This window comes from Anopheles maculipalpis, chromosome 3RL (assembly GCF_943734695.1).
Source record: "Anopheles maculipalpis chromosome 3RL, idAnoMacuDA_375_x, whole genome shotgun sequence".
NCBI classification, from domain to species: Eukaryota; Metazoa; Arthropoda; class Insecta; order Diptera; family Culicidae; genus Anopheles; species Anopheles maculipalpis.
The window spans coordinates 59,378,868-59,398,321 of NC_064872.1; the positions used below are offsets into that span (position 1 = coordinate 59,378,868).

At 42.8% G+C, this 19,454-nt stretch overlaps 1 protein-coding gene across 1 annotated transcript in view; it reads left to right on the forward strand.

Moving 5' to 3' along the window:
* The window catches only part of LOC126561839 (tyrosine-protein kinase Drl), a 483,362-nt gene that overhangs the window by 388,795 nt on the left and 75,113 nt on the right, over window positions 1-19,454 (forward strand). The window lies entirely within an intron of this gene.

Sequence of the window (19,454 nt, forward strand, 5' to 3'; positions counted from 1 at the left end):
ACAAACACATGTAGGAAAGGAACACGCGGACGACTGCTTCAATTCACAGCCAAACTGTGCCGCACAGTTGATAGAAGGTAAACCGATAGGCCGTTTTATGCTGAGGGAAAAGGCAGCCAACTCAGCAGAGCATAGCTTGTCTTACAGTCGGCACCCATAAACATTTCCCATCGCACGCTACGGAACGAACGAACGCAAGGCTAGGAGAGGAGAGACCGGGCGGCTTATGCTGGGAATGATTTCGTCGAGCTGTCGAGCGAAGGGCACGGAACCGGATGGAATGGAAAAAGGTGGAAAAGGGGCCCACATACACACATTTACACACGGTACGTAAAAACGACGGAATGCTCGATACATAGACGGCCGCATCATCATCGTGCTCGTCGTCGTGTTTGCCTGTTGTCGTGTCGTGTGTGGTAGTTGCCATCGTCATCGTTTCTTCTGCTGATGATGATGATGGAACGTACCAATCGAGAGGGAGGGAGTGGTGCAGAAGCGAGCAGAAGGGGAGGGAAAATTAATTAACAGAATTCCATCGTAGAATGATTTTCCCGCCGGGGACTACGGCGGGTTGCTCGAATTTGGAGAACCGAAGCCAATTTCGAACGCTTCGGATGGTGGTTGTCGTCGTTGAAGCATCGGGTTTTTCTCCAACTCTCCAAACTTGCGTATGGGTCGATGTTATTTACGCAACCGGACGGTGTTGGAATCTACGCGAGAAGAGCTGTGCTGCGTAGAGGTGTGTTGGAGGTACAAAGTGTAGGCAGTTTGGAACACTAACTGGCCACTCAAACTTTCTCTGAAAATGTCCAAAAGTTTTCTACTGGTTGAAAATTTAATTACAGTTGTACCAGGAAAACACAACAGAAATTTTATATTGCACTTTTTGAGCTTAAAGGTTTTTGATTTTGTTGATTACTTTAAGTTGTGTTCTGTTTTTGAAATGCAAAACACTTCATTCTTAATTATGCTTAAGTCTTTAAAGCAACATTTTCACTAGGAAGAAAAAGTAACGTGAAAGCAATTGAACAACCGTCCGAGGAATAAGCGTTACAAAACAGATAAGAAAACAGTAAAAATATCTTCTTCAACGAGAGAACAAACTGGATAAGATTTGAATCCCACTCCTGCCGTTTGAAGAGAATTTTCTTAAAGATTGAATGCTATCTTCGTTTTTCTTTTTGATAGAATGCTTTATTTGTTTGTTCAAGATCTTCAACTTTTGTTTACCAAAATCGAGGGTCCATTAATTGAATATAAGCAGCATAAATTCATTTTGGAGGTGGGCCGAGACAGTAGCGGGACAGGTTTCCAATCCATTTGCATCAAACTAGGTCTAGAGCTGCTGTTCGCCATCCTCGGCTGCATCCAGTCAACGGGTTCGTTGTGGTCCTACGCCTCGTGCTGAACTGGGGGTAGCTGACGAGCACCTTCTTGCTGGGGCATGAGTCCGTCATCCTCATCACGTGCCTCAGCCAACGTATCCTTCCGGCTTTGACTACCTTTAGGATAACTGTACAGTCAAACAGCTCAGCTAGCTCGAGGTTCAATCTCTTTCGCCACAAGCCCTGCTCGCACACACCGCCAAAGATAGTCCTTAATACATGCCGTTCGAAAACGGTGAGTTCATTGGCGTCCTCCGTCAGCATAGTCCAAAACTCTGGACTCCGGACAAGAGGACTACCGGACGTATCAAGGTGCGGTAAATCGCGCATTTCGTGTGTTGTTGGAGTCTTCTGGATCGCAGGAGTTTGTGGAGTCCGTGGTAGGCACGTATCAAGGTAGCAGAACTCCTCTACCACCTCGAGATCGTCGCCGTCAACTGATACTCTGCTTCCGAGTCGGGCTCTATCACGATCAGAGCCTCCGGCAAGCAAATACTTTGTCTTCTTCGATTTGATTCAAGCGTTTTAGACGGGTCGTCAATTCATTCAAGAGTTTAAGTCGGGTTTACTCCACGCACAACGCCGCAAATGTCCGTCCGATGATGTCGATGTCATCTGCAAAGCCAAGGAATTGGAGAGTTTGGATGAAAATCGTATCCTGGGTGTCGAAGCCCGCGCTTTACAAAATTCTAGAGTTATTTTCAATAGTAAATATTAAAGTCCGTCCCCTTGCCTCAGACCCCGGTGAGATTCAAACGATTCCGACAATATGCTCACACACTCACCTTGCACTTCACTGCTCCTCCTTATTCATAATTTATTAATCATTTTGACAGTAGTAGGTCCCAAGAAGTACTGTATTCTTACATCAAAACAGATAGTTCAACAGAAAAGACTGTGTTCCAAAGAAAAATTACATTGCATTCAAACCAAAGAAATGGCCAAGTGTTATTGATTTCGTCCATAATATTATCATGTCTGTGTCGATTTAGTCTAATTCGCTAAAAAGTTAAATACAAAATGATGTAGAAGATATAACTTGATAGAATTGCAGTCACATGCTCAAAAAACATAAACTTCAAAACTTGTTTGACTTGATCATCATCGTGGATCCCCTGCCGAGCATCACCCCCTGAAAAGAGCCCTCCACTAATCGCCTTTTTCGCTGCAGCTTAATTGCCTTTCGAGAAAAAAGAAACCCTCCGAATCAATAATATCGTCCAACCGTTTCCAATTTTGTTCGTTTACGACTCAGCAGGGCACACTGCTTTTTCCCTCCTTCTTTTTTTTCTTCCTTCACCATGAAAGCAAACACAGAGCAAAGTGAAACTCACATTCTCTCCACGGGCTTAATTGCTATGGCCTGTGCATGGCTTAAACAAGGCTAAATTACACTTGACACGAAATCTCCATCAACTATCGAACACGGTCAATGTGTTTTGCTTCTCCCGGACGACGCCGCTCCGAAAAGTCCCAAATGAAGACACACAGCAGCAGCAGCAGCAGCAGCAGTATAATCGGATTCCGGCCAATTCAACGTATCGGTAAGTTGAGAACGTTCAGAAATGGTCACCATCTTGATTTTGCTTTCTGTGCTTTTGTTTGTTCATCCTTTTGGGAAAGCTTTTTGTGCACCGGGAAGGAAATGGTGTATCCTTCCGACTGTCAACAGATTTATTATGGAGGTCTAACAGCTTTTACCAATAACTTCTGTCTATTTAGTCCGTGGCAACAGGCGTAACAGCAACTTATCAGGTCTCATGTTTGCTAACGAAGCAATTTTGTTCGCTTGTTAAATTGAATGAGATTTATATTTAAATCAAAATCGGTCTGAGCTGTTGTAACGTGCCACACGAACAATAAATTATGCATGCTTCATTTGCAAATTTTTTCGAATGGGGATTTTGTCACGATCTCGACTCTTCATGCACCAATTTTTGGTATTGAATTTGTTTAAAATATTATTCTAATTATTTATTCATTTCATTCATCTATAATTCATCCATAAAAAAATGGAAATCTCTTAAGAATTGCAATAGAACATTATCAATCGCATTCTTCATGAAGTTGCATCGTTATGGAAATGGCAATGCTAGATTAATCAAAGAAATTTCAATGAGAAAAACTAACATTTCAATGAGACAGAAACAATACGAAAATAATGATTAAATTCCCAATGCATTCTTCATTGCAATGCACCAATGCTGACGATTTTTAAGCAATATTCGGATTATACTTAACCGTCGCGGTGTGATTTGCATTTTCGAGCAACAAAACACAGACACAATCATTCTCCTATTGAAAAAATCGATATAAATCTGCCAACTAAGGCACTACTAAGGCAAATTTGTATTGAAAAGACCCCTTAGTAGTGGTTATTAGGGCAATTTTGTCATCAAGGTCGCCATCTTTTGTGTCCCTATTAGTGGGAAGGCTAAATGACATCGTGGTTGAAGTGTTCTAAGAATCTGCAATTGATATTTGACACGAAATGTGTTGCACAGGGTGTTCAATATATTCGAATACACTTTAAAAACGAGCTCAAACAATGTAATTATAAGATACATATGTTTTTTTTTTGACTATTTTTTTTTTTTCGTGAAGCCATGTTTATTTATTATCTTTTTGGCATATTGGGTGACAGCACCCCCCTCCCCACCTATGTACTTTTCCACGAGCTTGAACTCGTCTCAGATCTTGGAAATAACGTTCTTCAATTGGTAGACTCACTCAGTGTTCACTTTATACTCGCTTTGCTTGGCCAGCATGTATGACCATACATAGTAATCAAGGGGATTGAGATCCGGGGAATTGGGTGGCCATGACATCTTATCTAGAAACCCCGTCAAATTCTCCTGACACCTCGCTTGGTCGATATTCGCCGTGTAGACCTTCCCGAAGAGATCCTGAGAGAATTGCCCGAGCCACAACCTTCTCCAGAACCTCAGTTTTGTAGTACGCGGTGTTTAACTTGACTTTTATCTCAATAAAAACCAGAAAGAGCTTCCCACGCCTGGATACGGCCCTCCAAACCACCACCGATGCGGCAATTTGGAACCGTAAGACGTTTATTCGGGACGGGGGGATGCTGGCCAACGTTTGCGCTTGTCCTCCACGCCCGCGTACCGCCCCTTCTTCGTTGCAGCCTCCGTCACTCCTTGTACTTTACGTTTCTTGTGCGGCTTGTACCCTAGGTCCTTCGTCATAATAGTGTGAGTTGTCCCGATTGACAGGTCAGGTCAACGGTCTTCCGGATCCGCTCCCTCACCACTTTGATGACTGCTGGCATCCGCACCGAACGCGTCCGCCCGGATCTTGTACGGTCATTGGTCGCGCCCGTCTCCCGGTACCGACTGATGGTAGTGTAAGTAAAATTCCGCTTCACTCCGTGAGTTTTCAACCGCCGGAATATGTCGCCGGGCTGCTCACCTCCCACAAACAATTTTACTATAAGATCGCGGCACTGTTTCATCGTGTGTTCACAAACTAAGTGACAGTTAGTGGATACCACATGAAACGGTTAGCCTAATGCATGATACTAAAGCTGACACCAATATTAATACACATGATTACACAGAGTGCAGAACTAAAAATCGATGAAAAGTTGTATTCGAACTTATTGAACACCCTGTAAATGATGGAACATTTAAATTTTTTTAAAGCTGCAAAATTACTAGAATATGCTACTCAACAGCCACATAATTTCGTGTCAGTAAACGTTTTACGTTTTTTTTCCGCTTCAACCGCTCCAGCGAACGAACTCGCTGTACTCTCCGACGCCTCGTGCCAAAATTGGAGGCCACCATAAAATGCCCCCGCCATCAGGACCGTCAGGATGTCCGGTTTGGCTCAGCTCAATTTCGTGATTCATCCTTCTCCTCTTCACATTCCTTGGTCGCCAAATATTGTCCGGTAGATGCGTTACTTAAAAACGTCAACAGCATTTGCCTCCATCATCCATTCGGATGGTCCAAGACTTGTGTCCATAAGGGACCATCCGACGGATCCGTGTGCGATATATCTTACATTTCGTGCGGTCTAAAAGTCTTCTGGATCTCAGTTCCCTGCATAATGCGTTTCCGGACAAAGCTGAACAAATAACGTGCCTCTTGTGAGCACGAAATGTTCTTTGAAGTTGTACGTTAAACAATTCAAAGCTTGTGATGATACTTGTGGTGGATGTATAGAAAGCAGTGAAGCTTCAATTTAATGTTTAGTATTAAACAGCGTCGATTCTCTTCCAGATCATCCATGCGTACACATGATTGACTATTTATTCCAGACCTCTTCTAAAAATCGTTTGAAAAATCGAAGAATAAAATCGGTTTTTAATAGGTGTACGGTAATCATTTTATGTTTTATTTTATTTTGATGACTTTGTGCCGTATTCCCAGCGCCTCTTGAGTTGATCTTGTACAAATTTTACAAGGTATCTCCTTGTATTCTAGCTTATCCCGGGCAAACTCGATTAAAATAATCAAATCATATGTGAAAATTAAAGTTACAATTAAATGCGTTTTAACTGAATACTTTATTCTCTGATCTAGGTTTGAAGAATTGACATAATTTGAAGCATTGAAGCATTGATTTGAGCATAAAATAAAGAAAATAGAAGCCTCAAAAAGCAGTGCAGCAATGACAGTTGTGAGATTTGCCAAGACAAATAATTAAACTTGCCAACATACGATTCATTAAACACTAAACAATGAAACACTTTCGCAAACAGTTGGACAGCACCGTTAGAAACTCCCGGGAGTAATTAAAAAGTATTTTATTTTAACGTTTGCTACATTAACCACAATTTATCGACTCTGGATGATTTAACGCAAATGTCTACTTAAGTTAATTGCACAAATAAACTGCATCCCGCGTCCGCATACAGCGGACAAAAACGCATAAAGTGCACGTCCAATTGATTCGCCGTCGTTTTCGTCGTCGTCGCCGTCGCCGCCTTCATCGTTTTACGACGTGGCCTCGATGCGTTTACAAATCCCACACTTTATTGTTTCCCCCCCCCCCCCCCCCCCCCCCTTCCTGACTCCCAATTCATACAAGCGTCCCCCAATAGCGATTCGCCAGGGTAAAATCCAACGCACCACTCGACCCAGCGACTCCGGCCCGCCCGATGGAGAATAATTCCCAATAATGAACATCTCAATCGAGGCTGACGGTTCACGAATGGAGGAAGTGCAAATGCAAAAAAAAATCTCTTCTACGGGTCTGGGTGGCACTGCATTGGAGTGTGCAGCGACAGATTTGCATCGTACGTGCAAAACACCCAACCAAAGGTTGCACCCATGCTCTTCCACCCGGTTTCGGGCCGGACAATCCGCTCACAACAGCTGCCAGACACCACGAGACAGTTTGATTGCTATAATTGATGTCACTTTTATGTAATGCCAATGCAGTGCTCGTCCCCACCGTGCCCACACATGCACGCCCCAAAGCACAACTCGAGATGCAGCCGAGTGCATCGCGAACACTCGTGCACAAACCTGATTTTCTTGTCACTTTGCTGCACCGCTCGCCGGCCCTATCTCGCGTCCCTGTCCCTGTGGTTCCGGTTGCGTCGATGCACGACCAACATGCACGATGATCGATGCTGGGCCCGGGAATCGCATTTTGGGTGGGGAGCCAGCCAACGACTGCAATCTGAGAGCTGCATCTGCGTGCGGTGCCGCATGGAAGCTGCGGTGTCTGTCGTCTCGCTATCGGATCATGTCTTTGGCCGTCTTTGCCGGTGAAGGATTTGTAACAGAAACCGTGCGAAAAGTGTCATCGGATGGCAGCCCCAGCATTGTCACGATATCGTTGAAGGTATGCCGCTTTGAAGGAATGAAAATGGAATTGTCAACGGGTAAGTGGGACGGTGAACTGAACTGGGTGAACTAGATTTTTGAGGTCTGTTGAATGTATTGCTGCCATTGGAAAAAAGAGAAAACTTTATTAACTAAATGATTTTAATTGGAACAGTGCAATTATGCATAATTATCAATGTTTTTGATTAATCTATTCTAATTATTTCTTTTAATATATTTTTAAAATTGATCGGTGGTTTGGTGGATGGGTTTGTTGGCTTTATTAATTGTACCTTCTTCTTAAGACGTTTTTGATTTAAGAGACGTTTAGGACTTTTATGGGAAGATATAACACAACTTCGGTGCATATCATAAACGTTGAGTAAATTTAAACCAATTTTCGAGATTCATTATTCACTACACAGAACCAAAAAGCTTTTCACTCTACTTAACTTTGATTCGGCAAGCCCCAAGTGTAGAAACAATTGCTACAACAAAGAGGACAACAACAACTAGTTGGCAACCAATCGAATATACTTTAGGTTGTTTTACTAAGTAAAAGAAAAACTAGTCTACCCAGTCAAGTCTTTTCGCAAGACGAGAATCTGATCTTACGTGCAATTTGTCACAATCTATGAGATCTTTTGAGAATTTTTGAGACTAAAAACCTCAAAGACCAGCCATTTGATCTCTGTTGCAGTATATTCGGCCCTGAACGTGGACTTGATTTGATATCAGAACTACGTACTGAATATCGGTTCTGCTATTACTTTGTTTCAAACACATAAAAGCAAATAAACGACTGCAGAAAACTGAATATTATAGAACAGGTTTGATCACCAACCAGCTTTTGGTGTTGACCCATGATAAGATTAAAACTAGTCACAATGTATAAAGTTATAAAACGGAAGAGTATAACAAAACTTGCCTTGCCTGCCTTGGCCTGCAATTCTTGAATTCGTTGAAGTAATTATACCAGAATTGGAGAGAATATCCGGCCGAGATGTGATACCTGTTCCTGGTCGCTAATGCTACGCGCATCAATTAGGGCTGTTGAACCGCCCCAAACAAGAACGCCCCGTGAATTATAAATTAAGATATCGATAAGATATCGTACAATCTAGCATGCCCGGAATAAGGCAAAGAACCAGGAGGAATTGCGTTATCAGTATTCTTATTTGTTTAAATCATGACAGGCGTTGTTGACAAATACACAGGCAGTTGACAGGCAGACACTTAATGACATATTAACAAAAATCAATTGTGTGAAACATCGCAACGATTCCATGAATTTGTTACAAGTTTAACCTATTTTTAGATGCACTGAAATATCTTTTATGTTGAAATTCGTGCAAGAGCACAGAGCAGAAAATCTTCTAGACTCAAATAACCCATTGAAAGAATTGTATAAAATGGTCATATTTCCAAAGTGTATGAGTGTATGCCACTAAGGAAAGGATTTGGCAGAAAGCGGAACTTCAACAGTTCCTCAGTTATAAAACAAAACAATTCATAGTTAGGATGATGCTAAGCGTTGGACTCCGGAACAGCTTGTTACGCAAATTAAATTGTTACTGGCCGAGATCAAGCAATTTAGACAAAACAACCCATTCTTTCAAGCCTTTCTATGGCTAGTACACGTATAGAAAGCATTTGAAAAATGTAAATCCAAATGAAACGATGGCGAAAATACATTTACCAGGCACATCAAGACAAATCTTCTATTCTTCGTTTAATTATAGAGGCTTTGAGTTTTAGAGAGCTTCGCCTCTCTTCTGTATAAATAAGTGGTATAATCTAATACAAAATTATTGCAGATGTGGCTTAAATATTATAGAACACTATTACAATTATGACATATGAAAATGGTTAAGTTATAGCTGTTGCCGATAGAATTGTCGTGTAATCGGTGTGTAGTTGGCAGGTGGCTCGGTATGTCGTGTATCCATGACAATCGGTGAGGATGTGGCGGACAATGACTAGATTTTCTAGGAGGTAGGAGTGTATAAGGCTGATATGACCTATCCGTAGGCGGGAAAGGACTTGTTGGATGTGGCTCGATTCGGTATCTTCCCATGAAGAGGTGTTGTTCTTGATAGGACGGAGATTGTTGCTGAGGTCTACGTTGTGCCATTTGGAGTTCCAGTGCTGGGAGATGATGGTGTTGCTGAAGCGGATGGCATCTCGGCGTGAAAGGGTGTTGTATGGTTCGTCAGGACGGAGCCGACCGTCGTTGACAAGTCGGCCTTCTCGTTTCCGTTGATTCCGGAATGACCCGGAATCCAACAGAAAACGATTGTCGGGGATGCAGGTATGGAGTCTAGGAGCTGAATGTGGGGGTTTTTGGAGTTGCCGTGTTCTAAGGCAGAAAGACCACTAGCACTGTCGGTGAAGATGACGTTCGGTTGGTCGGTCTGTGGTCCTTCGTCGGCAGATAATTAAATCGCTATTGCTTCAGCGGAGAAGATGGAGGTATGATTAGGAAGTTTAATGGTGCAGTTGTCCTTGGAGTAGTGGATCCCACAACCGGCTGAGTCTAGATGAACGGAGCCGTCTGTAAAGATATGATGAAAATGTTTGTATTTAATCTAAATTAAGTGAGTAAAGGTACTATTGTCGATGTGACTGCTTTTTTCGGTTCCCCGGAGAGAGCGTTTGAGTTCCCAGTCTATGTACGGATGTACGGTGTACGGAGATACCAGGGACGAATTCCCCGGCGGGTGGATTGGATGATCGGTGGTAACTGTTGGTTGGTGATTGTCTGTTGTAGACAAATCATTGGCAAATGACCTTTTACGCATAAGAAATATTCAGATTAATCGATAACCATTTCTAACCCTAGATGGGTTAGAACCCATTTAATTAGCATTTATCAAAATTTATATCAATCCACAGGGAACAAATCGAACAGTATAGCCGTTAACACACATTCAAACAGGGGCAGCCCGCTGATGAAGGCGACAGGAGCGCCGGTCTTCAAACGGCAGAACCGGGGTTCAAATCCCATCCAGAGACCGTCCATGCGTAGTGAGGACTTGACTATCCAACTGCGTGGTATAGGCAAATCTAGAAATCCTCTCGATGGCCAGCAATAATGACCTTAGAGGTCGTTAAGCCAAGAAGAAACCACATTCATATACGGCCTTCCCTTTGCTCACATCATGGCTGCAAATTTAGAGTCTTTGACGAAGAGATAATAATTTAAAATAGGTTCTTTCAAACTACATACAACCAGCCATTAAACCAATAGTTATAAAAAAATTTAAATACGAAACAAAAGCAGAATGTATGCATTTTCTTCTTCTTTGTTCATAAAACGGACTCCATCCGGACATAGCTGGATAGTTAGTCGAAACGGAATCCGACGCCCGTTACTGCCATGTGAAGATTGAACACCTAACCGCTGCAAGTGTTTTATTATTGTTTTAGAATTACTTTACCAGGAGATAACAATTCAATCTTGATAATAATCTCCGATCACATCGTTTTGTTTATAAACAGTTCATTGTAGGTGAAAAAATGTCTTTAAGAATATAAAGTTTCCTGTAAAATAAAGAGGATACAGAAATAAATGACATTTTACAGTTTATGTTGCTTAGTTCTTTGCTTCACTTATACTATTTAAGTGTTTTAAGGCTGTGAACCTCCCCGTACTCAATTCTTTGATAGATATAACTACAATTTCAGTATTAAAAGCTGTATCTGCGTATTCTTTGCCTCAGAACCACAGCGATTCGGCTAAAATGACTTGCTATTATAGACCGAATCGCTCCACTTTAAATCTACTACAAAGAAGTTAGCTGTCAATACAAATAATTCTGTACAAAACATGGCAGAATTGTTGGCTGTGGCTTTGAAACTGCCTTCATGTGGTTTGTTTCCAGCTTCGGAAAGGCAACCATTTTCAAACGGCGCTTATCTCGGCTTACCAACATGTGACGTAAGTTTCTTATCGAATCATATCTTTCTTCAGATAACGAGTCGTTTGGAAATGCCGAAGCTTCGGAACGCGAAACATTTTCAAGCTAAGATACTTAAAATATCTATCATCACTGTCTAGAGCCTGAAGTTTCGCGTTTAATACAATAGATCACTTTGTCATTTCCACTTGACTAACTATCCATGTCGGTACGCTCTTTTCCATTCTTCATTGATCCACAGCAAAGCATCTCAGCTTACAGTGGAAGCGACTGCGTTTTGCTGTGCCGTACTCATTACCGCTAATGCTCAGCAGTTCCACCTTCGTAATGCTTCGCTGATTGTGCACGAGAACAAAAAACCGCAACCTCTGCTGGGAACGGGCGAAACGGGGCCTAGACTTACAGGTTTTAATATGTTTTTTTCTTCGGTTAGCATAGTTTGGCATTCGAGCCTGCTAGAAGCAAAACACTCCGCAAGTACAAAACCACAGGCTGTCAAAGTTTAGCAAACTCTTCAAGTATGACCCGACGGGCTGTGTTGCGGTTATTGTGCGGTGGAAGAAATAAAACAACCGGATAAAGAACGTATAAAAGTTCATAGCGAGCCGGGTTTTTGGAACACGATGTGTCCAATTTTTGATTTATGAGAAGCGTGCTGAATGCGTGAGAATAAGCAGAAAGAAAATCTTTTCGTAGTTTTGATTAAACGTAGGACCAGTGTAGCCACCAAAATAGGAAATACAAAATGGAGAACAATCACTTCGAAACGGTTTTGTGCGCCAAGAACGCCAAGAAATCATGTTAAAAACCTAGTTAGTTCCTTGTGTCATGGAACTGTAAATCCATGGTTTAAGTCATTGACAAATAATTTTTATTAGGATTCGATCGTAGATTGTTTCAGTTTTTGAGTCACTTAGCAATGACTCCGACATTGAAACCTTCCCAAAAGCATTACCATTAAAATAATTTTGATTGTACAACTGTCAACTCAACTCATTTGTCGCTAGAAGATATTTGGTAAGAATCGTAAAAGAAAAATGGCGCATCCCGTTTTCCTAACCTCCAAAATAAATTCCACGAACCACAAGTTTCTCTTCTTCATTATTCATCAGGTAAGAGCAAATTGAAGCAAAATTATCGGTAACAATGTCTTTTTGCTAGCTAAAATATATTTCTACAAAGTGATGCAACTTACCCGATATTAAACGATTTCTTTATGGTTGTTCTGCATCATTCCTTTGCCACAATCACACTTTATTGTGCCCCAGGAATCCAGAGCAAGCTGTTATTGTACTCGGCCTCGGCCTGGTTGCGAGTTATGCTCTTAATTCATTCCATGTGTTGCCTCATACTAGAATTAAGTCACTTTGCTCACCAAGAAGTCACAACATGCTCGTATCTGCTCGTCTCTAACCGGATGTTAAAAACGCCGTCCTCAAACCTAATTTAAATATTAAATTGATTGATTGATGGCACAACAGCCGATGCTCTAATCATCCCCAGCTTGTTAACATTAAACCGGCCGCAATCAAACGAAACCAGTTCCCCTCTTTCAAATGAAACAAAACTCAGGATTGATTGAAAACGCGTCCCGTAGAATAATTTTGATTCGTGCTAACCTCCCCAAACAAGCAGCAATCCACCACGAATGGACACACAGGGAAGCAAAGATTTCAAACGAATCTCGTGGCTCCATAGTCCTTGCCTTGTGCCACAAGAATAAAGCTCCACTTCTTGCGCTTCCCTTCCGAAAATCCGTTGCCCCAATGACAAACGGCACACACACATAGCAAGGCTTTTACAGCTCTCGGATTCCTTCCACCAAAAAAAAAAAAAACAAGCTCAACAGAAGAAAAAAGCCCCATGTTCCGTGGGTCCCAGAACGACGAGGAAAACCTGGCTCGCCGACCGCTGGCCTCTTGCTTGATGCTTCACGCCGAGCATAAAACTTTTATTACCGCAATTTTCATTAATAATGATGCTCCTCCAACAAGAGGAGCGCTGGCTCGGTTCGGTCCGTGTCGCGATCAATAACGCTTTACTGCAACTGCGCAGAGTGTTGCGCCATTTCGGTCACACACATGTGCGTTTAAAGCACTTCTCGCTTCCACTTACAGGCGGCCTTTTGGTTGTTTCTGATGTGTGTGCTCAAGATACAGCTCCATCCCCGGGCTATAGCGCGTCGTACACGTGTGATGCGGTGACCGGTGAGCGGAGCGGAGCGGAGCACACATTCTCTAAACTCAACTCCCCATCGGAAGCGGTCTCTCTACCACGGGCACACAGCATAAACGCGTTCGCACACAGGCACACGAGCGAACGCAAACCGCTCGCCGCTAGTACGTGGGCACGTGTTGGCAGTGTGTGCGTGCGTCTCGTACGCTTTCCGTAGCCTTCTTTGATTGTAGTGGTGACGGTCTGTGCTGTGTGTGCTTCACAGATTTTCGATGTCGCAGCGAAAACAGCCAGCAGAAAAACATGATGACGCGCGGTGTTTGCTGCCTTTCGATCATGCTAGCGTGCGCTCTCTCGCTCTCTCTCTCTCTATCTCTCGCTTTGTCCTACTGCGTTTCTACCCCCTCGGTGGGGTAGTATGACCCGACGCTTGATGCTTGTGGGAGCAACGTACTTTAAAATCGGACGCTTCACATTTCGATCAGTTGTGGAGCTTGGAAGAAGGTGGAGAGAGAGAGAGAGAGAGAGAGAGAGCGGAGAGAGGACACATTGAAAGAGGCCAAGGAAAGGGTGCGTATGTGTGCGTGTGCGGGGATCAACAGGAAGGGATGAAAATCGATTTATTTGAGGCACAGCGAAAAAGGTTTTTTCGACGCACACTCACACATTCAACTTCGACCCCTTTGTGCACGTAGCGTGTGTTGGTGTGTGTGTGTGTGTGCGTGTTCTCAGCGCTTGCTAGGGATGATGATTTTGCTGTTTCGATCGGTGAAATTTCACCTTGGTTGGATGTTCGTACGGTGAGGTTTGTACTGTGCTGTGCTGCGGCTTATGCTTGTGGCAATGATGATGATGATGATGACGCTGATGACGGCATTGGCTTGTGTGTTTTGTACAGGGGTGAAGAAAAAATGGCCATTTTAACGCGCTAGACGCTACAAGAATGGAAGATTGTTAGAGACACGTCAGATAAGGTTGAGGTTTTTGTGTATTTTTTGCACGGAGAACGCAACCAAGGCTTAATTTTGCTGTTTACTAACTATTTCATGGTAAAAATATTACTTACTTACTAACATTATTAACATAACTGCACTATTTCCCCAAAAAATGGGCTTTGTAAAGAACAAATGTCTGTATAACGTTGGGAAGTGTTCCATATAATTCCGTTGAAATACAAATTCCGAATTAGGTCATACAATTTTCTACGAGAAATATTATTAATAAAACAACAAACAGCTCTATTCTAGAATGTTTCGTTTATTTAATACAGATGGTTGAAATGTCTTCTGATGAGCAGCAGAAACACATCCAAAACACGTCTGAATTATTGCGCAAAATACCACGATTGCGTGCTGCTACAATTGAAACCAATTTTCACCATATAAGGTAATAACCTAGCCACCGCTTTATACAGCAAAAACTTTACCGTACGCACACCAACGCACAACACACCCATACAAACCAGCTTGTCCTTCTACGTTCCGGGATAAGTGGCATGCCAAATAAAACACACCAAAGCGGCCCCCCCCAAAAAGGGGGCCAACGATTGGAGTCGGTTTTGCTTTTTTGCGCAATGCACCAATAAAAGGCTATCCTCATCACCACCCTACCCCCCCCCCCCCCCCCCCCCCCCGGGCCACACGCCACCGTTCAAGGCGTTGTCGATTTTTGGCTCGTCTTCGCCAAAACCCCGTTTTTGGTTCGAACCGCCGCGAAACACCGCGCGCTCGATTTGGTGCGCGAAGCTGGATTGTTAATTAATTAGTGTTTCTAGTTGCTTTTCGTGTTTATTTTTCTTTTCGTTCTTCTCTCTTCACTCTCACAAAAAAGGCCACAACCAGTACCGGTACGGGTGCGGCCAAATACAAATGTATTGGCAAGAGGCAGAAAACACCGATCGCATCTCAACATCACGATACGATTTCGTACAAGTGTTCACTTTCCATTCCACCCAATGTAATACCACCCACAGCCACCTTCTCCACACCCCCCCCCCCTCCCCCCTCGATTGGTGATCGTTTCCCCGGGCACGGGTGTACTGCAATCCTCCCCATTGCACATGCAACGCACGTCACCGTGGGCCGTATTGGTTCGGTTTTTAATTGCCCTGCTCTCGTCGTCGTCGTCGCCGTCGTCGCCGGCTGCTGCTGTCAGTTGCCATTCCCGGCTGCTTGGGACTCCCTCTGCTCCCACCTACCCATCCGTACCCGTCCATCCCCACGCGCGCGTGTGTGTGTTGTAAAAGATCGTACCGATGACTGCGATTGCGGGCGATAAGCAAGTCGTTGCGGCAGTGGTCGTCGTTGGTCATTCTTCATATTCGAACGCCGCATGGGGCCCGTTCCATAAAGCTGGCAACTTTCGTTGGAGAACGTGGAAGTAAACGGGAGAATGTTGAGGATTTCAAAAAAGTTACTGTACAAGTAAATGTTGTGTAAACCATTTAATGGACGGACAGCTCAACATTTGTACTAAAAGCGTAATAAAATCTTCAATGCATGTCACTTTCATGAACAAAGGCCCCTGTTTGATGTTTGTAGCGTATGGAAAAGATCCAAAAAAGTGATTAAAAAGGTTTCATTTTATACGGATCGCCATATTTAATATAACTTATAAAAGAAATAACAAATCACACAAGAAAAAGAATTTTAAACATCACCAGAAGAACTTCAATTTGAATATTTACATCAAGAGCAGATTGTGCCAGCAGCTTCTTCTCTCGGTCTAGGGCTGCAGTCCTCCATCCACGGCTGTATCCGATCTCCGACAGGTTAGACTCTACTTGATCCAGCCAACGAGCTCGCTGTGCTCCTCTACGCCGCCTGCCGAACGGGTCGCTGACGAGCACTTTCTTGGTGGGGCATGAGTCCGGCTATCCTATCGGCTCTGTCAGGATATCAGCACCGCCAAAGAGCATAGTCCTGGACTCGTACCCGTAGAAGACTACCGGACGTATGAAGGTGCGGTAAATGCGGTGGAGCCCGAAGTAGGCACGATTATGTACCAAAAGTTTTATTTAGCCATTGGCAATATCTTCTGTTTTCGGTAGAACGGCCGAAGATGTATAAAGAATAGGTTGAGGCCAGCAATCAAAACTACAACAGCAAAATGCCAAATTCATTAGCAGCTAATAAAGAAACGCTCCTTGTGCTACACATCTTGCCTTTTATTGTCTGATGCAATTAGTTAATTTGATCCTAAGGATTATTTATATTTGCAGAGCTGAGCCTTTCATAACCCTTTACCTTACCTTTTTCTGGAACTGCAAGCAGAACACAGCTTCTTCAGAACATATCGCTATCGTGTAGGATTCGTTCAATCTTTTAGTTGTCCCAATCTTGTCCCAATACAGCAGAGTCACCACATCATGTTTTATTGGAATGCAACCGCTTCAACGAAGAAAGGCGTGTCATAATTGCAGTCGCGGGAACAGAACTGTGGCTTGATAATCTGATTGTGCTTCATGTGTTCTAGTCCCACATACTGGACGGCAATAATGACAGCAGCACGTAGCATAATGTCACCAGGACAACCAGGACTTGCCAGGTTGAAGGTACGAGAGGGTGAGTTTCGCCTGCCCAAAAATGTAGCAACAAGCCAAGAAATATTTTTGAAGCTATACTTTCAGTTAAGGAACGAGTAATAAACTTGAAAAGAAAGAGACTTGTTGGCAAATCGGTCTCATTTGATCTCTTTCAGGCCTTCAACCGAGTTTTGACAGAGGTTTCCTTTGGAGAACAATGAGTTCATTAGGAGTTAATCCAAGACTAGTTGAGCTGCTTCGATTAATTGCCAATCGGTCTACATCTCGTCTGCTAGTGAATGGACAACTATCCAATCCCTTTCCCATCCAACGTTCGGTAAGACAAGGCGATCCCTTGTGTCAATGCATCTCTTTATCCTAAATAGCTCTTACACCGATCGTAAGAGAAGCGATCGAATCATTCAGTATCTGTGGGGGGGTTCTGCTCAACCTCGACAAAACAATAGATGAACAAGAATTCCTTGGCTTTGCACCGAAGAACGTCTTCGACTGCTGGGAATTTTGTTTTCTAATGATGTACGCAAAGCTATGAACAGCAACTGGAATATAGTTATCCAAATGTTTCGGCAGCTGATACGCTACCAAAGAGTTAAGAATTTTGAACCTGTGCCAATAAATAACCCTTCTAAACACTGGCTCTTCCGCGAGACCGTGGTGGGTTGAATCTTCAAATTCCGTCTCTTAAAGCTTCTGCCCTTCTATGCAATCGCTACGTGACACATAGGGAAAGCTAGTGTGCTTTGGAGCAAAATTCATCACGGACCCAAAGCCAATTTTCATCACCATCAAACTACCCAATGTTTAAAAATTGATGTCCAACACCTGACAACTCTTCCAACCAAATATCAAATAGCAACATCATCCAAAGCACTGGTAGCTGAGGCAATGAAAGATTTACAGTTCATTTATACAACACGCAAAGAATACCGTCTCCGAAGTGCGCGTACTGTCCTTTGGATGAAACTTTGGAGCATAAGTTCGTCTCATGTCCTAGGGTCTGTCCGGCATGGGTGATGATGCAGCAAGAAATAAAAGCCTTAATTCCCAATTTGATATTCCTTGAAGCTAAGTGATTTGCATGTTCCTATTCTAGACGGAATAACACCATCGCATAGAATAAAAGTTTTAAAGATTTTTGCAAATTATATCATCCACATTGCTGGAAACAACGATGCTGTGATTGATGTAAATATACTGAATTGTTATTTGTTATTATGTTATTTCTGTAATATTTATAACACACACACACACACACACACACACACACACACACACACACACACACACACACACACACACACACACACACACACACACACACACACACACACACACACACACACACACACGCACGCAATAAACGTTTTAAAAAAAGGAGGCATTTTAAACTGCCCTTGCGTGGTTCCAGGGTGCCTATGCAAGATTCCTCTCCCCGAAAAAAGGTTTGTGTCAGTTGAACATTGTCACCAGATTAAAACACATCTTCCGCAAAGCAGACAATCATTCTATAATAATAGCTGAATATCGCTATGAGACCATGATGAGACCTATTAGACACTAGACAACATTATCTAGCCAAAGGGCAGACTACTTTTACCACTTTGTGTAAAAAGACAACATCAAATCTGGGTTCCACCTGCTGGGTCTACAAGGAAATGATATGGAAATTGACAAAATTACCGCCTTCAACATAAAGCATCATACAATGGTGGATTTGCTGTATTGGGCAGCCTTGAGATGTTCAAATCGAATGTCGAAATCGAATGTCCAAGCCCGCGAAAAAGCCGAAATGCACGTGGCCCTGTTGTAGAGGCGACAGCGACGATAGTTTTCATACGACAAGAGCGGGGTTTGAACCCCATCTTCCGGACCGTTCTCCAGTAGTTTGAGGACTGACTATCCAAGTCAACCACGACACCGCTTTCACCAACAAGTCGTATTCCGCCTTCGAATAGAAAATACAATCCTATCATCCGACAAACTGCATCCGAACCTTAAGCAATAGTTTTCATTAGTATAAACCACTTTTTGTACACAGTAGAGAGACGAATGTAAAGTTAGTAAAGTAGTAATAAGGCCTGATTATCTCTTACAAACGGAAAAGTCTCAAGAGAAGTTCGTCAATACAAACGGAAAATAAATTTGCATTATAAAACCATTCTTGTGACAGACAAGTCTCAACCTGTCAAAGTGCTGGAACCAACTAAAAACAAAACCAAAAGTGTAAACAACTGTTCTTCTTGAGAAGATATTTTGTGTTGTAGCTGATACTTAGGATATTAAAATGTTTTTTTTTTCAAATCATATGAGCGATGATAGCAATAGTGCAGAAAAAATAACCGAAGATCTTACTAAACTACGTCGGCCTGGTTCGTAGAATGTTCGATCCTTTGGAACTTACCAATCAAGCATGAGTTTAACCTGTGAAACTTTTGTGTAAAACCTTTTTAATATGTTCTCGAGGTTGTTCTTTTAAGATTTCAGCAAAAATGTTTCCTCGATATTCGTTATGAGATTGAGCCAAAGCTTCCGCCTGTAAGGGCAAAAGAATATTTCCTGTCCGATACTTTATTTCCTTTCTGGCCGTCTTTTTCGGGAAGATCGTTTCTGAAGGAAAATACTCACATTTTCA